The following is a 7,060-nucleotide window of genomic DNA, read 5'->3' as shown; positions in this document are numbered from 1 at the left end:
AAAAGATAAAATCAATTTAAGAAAAAGTTTTCTTCGCTTTATACTGCTTAAAAAAATACATTCAATTAGCCTTTCATTAACGAGAAATTTGACTGACAAGCTGCATAGGTTTGACCATAAAAATGGGAAATTTCATCAAAGTGACAAAAAAGAGAGCTGTCAATCAAAACTTAATAACTTATTTTTGATTTCAAAATTTTTATCTCGAGTTTTTTTTAATCTGCAATCTGGAAGCCTCATATTTCTAAAACAAAACACTGCTTTCGGAATGAAATTTTCGACATTGAATACTGAATAAATGTGCCTTCAAATAATTCAAAATTCAAGTTTTAACAAGTGTTGAAGTTTTTTCGTAAGCCTAGTTTACTTTTTTGAGTATATACTTTTTTGTGAAACACCCTGTATTACTTGCTAATCTCCGAGAAGATCCAGATAACGTTACACACGGCACACAACGTTGTTTCAACGTTAATCTAACCTTAAATGGACGTTGTGGACGTTAGATAAACGTTGAAACAACGTTGTGGGCCAGTTGGGAACGTTACACACGACACGTAATAGCCAAATTCCATAGAATTTGCGATTTTCTATTCAATTTAACGGGGAAAATAATTTGAAAATTTAAAGATTTACCTTGGAGAAAAACATGTAAAAATCTGAATTTTCTTAAACCAGGCTATTTAGAGCAATTCGAATACTTGGAAATGTTTTCAAAAATGAATAAACGCTGGGAGGTCCTAATAAGAACGGAGGGGGGTAGCCCGGGGTCCACTTAAAGCTTTTTTTATAGACTGGATGGCCCGGTAGTATATGGTTATATGCTTTTGCCTAGGCGGACTGTAAAACAGTCCGCCAGATTTTAGTTGTTTTTGGAAGGTAAAAAAAGTATGAAGCAATGTTTTTATTTGAAAATAAGGGATTGCAAATCTGTTATTGATGTTTGTTTCTCATGTTTGATTATATCTCTCAACTCCAAGTAGTTTTATTGTTATTTGGATTTTTAACATTTTTTTTCAAAATGGCGACCTCGCCAAATGCTCCTAGTCTACTTCACTGGACTCAGCGTCATAAAAAAATATCAAAAAGCAAAGTTCAGCTAAAAGTAGACTCTAGTCTAGGGGGGGGGGGATTCGAAAAACTTTAAAAAAATTAATAGTCGCGGGTGAGATGGCTAATTCACCGAATCACATTAGAACAGGAGCGTAACATCACTTTAGAACAGAGTACAAAAATCAGTTATGAGACTATAGTTGGTTTCGCAGTTTAATGGAGGGGGTGGACGAACATTTGCAGGGGATAATCCGAGAGAATTTGCAGGGGTTCTAAAGGAGTGTTTTTTCATTTTCTTAGGGGGTAAAACTGAAGTTAGTTCGTTCACCCTCACTTTAAGATATGAAAAGAATTTTTCCAAGGGTTCTTTTGCAAATTTTACCATTTTCCAGGGGGTATCTACACCTTTCCAAGAAATTTGTTTTCACTTGAAAAGGTTCGTCCACCCCCTGTATGTTTTATAGAACCACCAAATTCAACGCATCACATCAGAACAGGGGCGTATCATCACTTTAGAGCAGAGTACAAAAATGCTACTTTAAAAGCTGTGTCTAAAGCAAAAGAGATAATCTGTTTTTAGTTGTATGTCCCATAGCCATATATTTATAATTCCGAAGGGCTAGATGTCGTGCTTTGGGTGAAAAGTGTGCCGTGGTTAGGTAGGAAATCCTACACCTAGGCCACGCAACATTACAATAAAATTTCAGTGCTTGACCAATAAAAAGCTTCGCGGGTTTTCGAAAACAATAGCAGCAACATTTTTTGCGATATTCACTTTTGTTTGCTTGGAAGAGCTTAAAGCACAAGCTTTACAGAAATCTGTGGTATGTCCTTGGATTGGTACAGCCTTCATCCATAAGATCCTGGGAGACTATACCATTGTAGCTTTTGTTCTCGCTTAATGTGCGTTAAATAAAATCGCTGTGATACTCACAGTATACTTAAAACAACATAATGTATCAAATTTTTATTAAAAATAATTTAATATTTCAACTGTAAAATAAATAGACTAGCCATAATTTTCATTTAAAAGTGCCACCCAGAAGACCGATCAAATAAATTGTTGATTTTGGAAAAAAATGTTACTTATAGCCGTTACTTCTGTTAGAATGGCATCTCATCTGAAGCAAAATTTAGTCTACAAATATATAAGCAATTTGTGTCCATCTTCGTTATGATGTACATTTTCTTCCGCGACCGCAATAACGAGGTCATTTCTAATTCTTATTTATACTACCAGTAATACTGTATGTTGAGCTTTGAATGTTATTGTCATATGTAAGCTAAGTAGAAACCTCGCTAATGTTTTACGATTTTAATTCCCTTTTTATTCAAAACTGCTGTAATTTTTCCCATTGTTTGCTCGTCCATATCTCATCTTGAATCAAAGCTGAATTATTATTTTCAAAACGTCCATACTTAATGTTGGTCATCACAGATGACACTACTGCGATCATGATCTTTGCGGATAAATATAGCATTATAGTGATAGCGGCTACACCTAGAAGGAGTGTCTCAAAGGTGGTCAAACATGGTTGGGCGAAGGGCGTTTGGATTAGCATCCCTTGCTGAACATATAAACAACTGGGATCTGACGCCATGCCATCGATACCACTGGATATGATCAAATGAATAATAAAGATAGCCAGAATTGAAATCCAGGTTGCAAGATTGATGAAAAAAGAAATCTTATTTGTTTTGCTTTTCCGATTGTAAACAGCCAGTAAGTAAATTATGAAGAGAAACGAGAAAATGGTTTCTGCACAGGCGCGTGCAAAATATCGACCATGTATGTGTATGTATTTACCAATGTAGAAATGCTGGAGTATCATCAAAGGTAGTTGGATGACCACTGTTATCAAGACGAACAAATCCTCGTGTGACCAAGATCTCTCCGGATTTTCCTTTGCCAGGTCTTTTGGACTTCCTTCGATCAACTGCCGTCTTTTTTTCGCCAGATCTTTTGGTGCTCCTAACATAATGATCAACTTCATGGAACGAAGTATGGCTAAGCCGAGTAGAAATAATTGAACATACGGTTGCCTGGTGATACGCGAATCTACAGCATAACCGATTTCCATTAAAATGAAGATTGCAATATCACAACCAACGGCCCAAGCTTCCCAAGCAACCAACAAGATGCAGAGAATCGTAATCAATGATATTGGTGTCGTTGTATCAGAATCTAACGGTTTTATCAAGATAACAACAGCTAAAAGACCAGGGATACAGCTGATCAGCAAACGTCCACCATATGAGATCTTAGATTTCCAATACTGACGAATACCACAATATTCAACTTTCTCCTCACCATTAGTTCTTGGTAATATGAACATTTCACAAGTCTCATTAAAAGTTCTTTGATCAAAACTTTGCGTTTCGTTACTTATAGTGTTGACAGCTAACACATAAGTACACATTGCCAAAGCTAAGATAGCCAGAGCTATACAAGTACACTTGAGTCTTCCCATGGTTCCAAAGCTTCACTGCTTCATACATCCGACAAGACATCAAACACAACAACAAGAATATTGCTTTTACTGGTCGTTGTCTATCTGTTTACATTTTGTTTTCTGCCAGATTATAAAAAATTGTAGGTGAATTAACAATAATGAGGAAATGGTTACCAAGTGGTTAGAACAAGAGATAGGATATGCTTTGATGTAAAATAGATTCTAGGTATCACTTATAAGAACAGTTCAAAAATATAAGAATTTATACGGTTATAATGTTTAAGTCAACGCTTCTATGTTTGAATATATTCCCCTCGACTAAGTAATATGAATAATTACATAACTAAAATTAATGCTATGATAATGTGCATTTTCTATGGAAAGGCTCTTTGAGATAACTTTTTGTAGTGACTTCTAAAAAGCTACTGTCCGCATAACTTTGATAATATGAACTTTTAATTGCTTATGAGAAAAGCTACAAAATAACCTGGCTTATTTATCAGGATGCTTGGCAGATGAGAGAGGAAACACGCTTCACAAAAGACTGGATGGTCGATCTAAACACTTTTCCAAATGGATTGAAAGATATCAGGTACCATAGGTGACAACCAGGTATAAGGATAATGAAAGTAATCCAGTAAAGCCTGGTTTTTATATACTGTAGAAAGCTGATCCGTCAAACTGAAACAGTAGTTATCCTTTTATCCTGAGAAAAAATTAATTTTAATCTTCTACTGTAATTAGCTATCTATATAATCACTCTATTATATAATGCACCGTTTTTGTAACAAGGTAATAGTATGGAATTAGCATGTCAATTAAAAATTTCTTTTTCTATCCAGCCTCATCTCAATTCCTTTTTACAAATTTGATTGTGAGCTGAATCAGCGATTACCCTTCCATTTAACCTGTTTAGCCTTTTCAAACAAATCAAACTTCCGAAATTTCATGTACTTCCTATACTGGTAAACCTTTAAAAAGGTTTTTTTTATTGGCAATAGAAGGGGTTTCAAACATTGCTAGATGACAAACCAAACTCCGATCAACTTAAAAAGTATACTAATTATAAATCTAGATTTGATTTAAAAGCTCAGAGCTTCCACAAAAATAAGTTTCTTATGACTCAATACTTAAAATAAATTATTATTGAACAAACTCAGCAATCAAAACCATGAACGCATGAACTTAAAAATCACACATCACAATAGAATTCGATCTGCAGTATTCATTCAAGCCAACTAAAACCCTATTGTACACTTGATCAATAGTTGCTAATAGGCAATGAAAATATTGTCTCTCTTTCAAAAGAAACACACGATGGAAACCTTTATGAGGTTACCTTGGTGATTTTAAACTCATCAACAACGATCTATCGTAGACCAAAACACCATAGATCAACAAATCAATGGGTTGAATCAAGCGTGTTTTAATCAGAGGCACTTCAAATCCAAAGGCTAGTCACATTCTACACCCTCTTCTCACAGACCCACTGGGAACCCTTCCCACTGGAAAAATTGTCCAAAATATCGTCCCCGGTGGAAAATTATTCTCCAATTTTTGTTCCCGCTGATCATAATCAAAGAAACCAATCCCCACTGCAAAATATTTACTATTTTTCCCATCCCCACTGAATTTTCTGACTTGAAAACAAAAGAATTAATATCCCCAGTCATAAAAAATATGGGAATATCAATCTCCATCGAGTTTCAGTCCGTTATTTTCATCCCCACTGGATGGAAAAATCCTACCGGGTCTGTGAGAAGGGGGTGTCGTTCTAAAGACTGTTGGATGGAGCAAGTTATCATTTAAGAAACTATTCTTACTTCCTGAAACCCTGCATAGTTGATTTTATTTTCCTTACTCCAAAAGAGTTCAATTTAAAATGTAGTTCTCGACTAAAGAAAAATTTTCTCAAGCTTATTTAGTGACTGAAAGTCTATATCTCCTAAAAGACTTGACATTGACCACGTGAAATTCAATGATGTATTTGGCTATTTTGTTAATAAAATCACTTAACCTTTCCAGCCTGTAAAGTTTTTTGAAAAATTGAGAAAATTTCCAATGTTTTTTTTAAATCCAAAATTTCAAATTGGCGTAAAAGCTTGTAATTTTAAAGAGTTAGACAATGTCTTGGTACTATCAAAAAGTCAATTTTATACTCTTCCTAAATGCATTCGATGTAGGCCCTTTTACATCAAGTGGTCAGGATTTATAGCCTAAAGTCTTGGACTCGGTATTTTGGCAAATTCAAAACGTGTATACACACCTGCCGGGTTTGAGAGTTAAGATATATCGAAGGTTGTAATAAATTCTCAAGCATCAGTGAGTTATATTCGATTAAATGTCTCAGCGTCAATGTGAGCATTTGTTTGACTATTCGTGTCTTATTTTTACACTAAGCTTCAAGGGATAACCAGAATATAGTTTGACAATTCGGCTTGTGAAATCCTCTTAGATATGAAAATCTTTAAAAATGGGTTCTTACGTTGAAATTGTATTGAGTCTACTTTAGGCTGAACTTTGATTTTTGATAATTTTTTATCACGCTGAGTCCAGTGAAGTAGACTAGAGGATATCGTCATCTTGAATTTCTTAACTTTTGTTTTCATCATCCAAAGTGATTTAGAAAAACTCGAAAAATGGTCTGAAGATTGGATCTTGAAATTCCACCCCGACAAATGCCACGTCCTTACGCCTGGTAAATTCGCAAACATCAAACATGCTCACCCCTATCGTCTTGCGGATAATCAGCTTGAGCATTCGAAGATAAAGACCTTGGTATACTGATTGATGCTGAGCTATCATTTGGACAACATATAGCCAAGCGAGTCAACAAGGCTAACCCTATGCTTGGGGTCATCAAGCGAGGTTTCATTAACTCCAGAGATCCTCCGTACACTATACTCAACCTTTGTCCGATCTATCTCGAGTATGCACAGTCAGTTTGGTCACCAAGACTACGCAAGCACGTCAATTTGCTTGAGAGGGAGTGCAAAGACGCGCAACAAGACTAGTCCAAACCAATGAAGTAGAAGCCGAAGGCTAGAAATCAATCTCTTTGGTAGGATTTGAAGCCAACAAATCCTACCAAAGTTGTGCGGCCTTGAGCGGCTCGCCTGGTTTTTACACAAATGACAGATTGAAACTAAAATTTACCGCTAAATTTCGAAAAAAATATCAATTGTAAACAAAAGAATACACTCTTCTCGAGATGCATAAATTTATTGTTGTCCTCGTTTTCAAACAGATTTGATTGCTATGAAATTATACATTTAAAACTTTAAACCAATTTAAATTCCCAAAAGGCAAACATTAACTCTAAAACAAAAGTACTTGAAATTCAAAATGTCTCATGAGGTGTAAACAACACAATTATCATTGTGAATATGTAATTTCATAGCAATGAAATCTGTTTGAAAACAAGGACAACAATAAATTTATGCATCTCGAGAAGAGTGTATTGCTAGATTCAATCTGTCGTCAAAAATACGGCGCATTTTTCAAGGCTTCACTTTTTCTTGCCTGAGAAAGGTTAGAGATTCTACGCTAGCCCTTCG

The sequence above is a fragment of the Clytia hemisphaerica genome, unplaced genomic scaffold (genome assembly GCF_902728285.1).
Source record: "Clytia hemisphaerica strain Z4C2 unplaced genomic scaffold, Clytia hemisphaerica genome assembly, whole genome shotgun sequence".
Taxonomy (NCBI): Eukaryota; Metazoa; Cnidaria; class Hydrozoa; order Leptothecata; family Clytiidae; genus Clytia; species Clytia hemisphaerica.
This window is presented reverse-complemented; position numbering follows the sequence as displayed.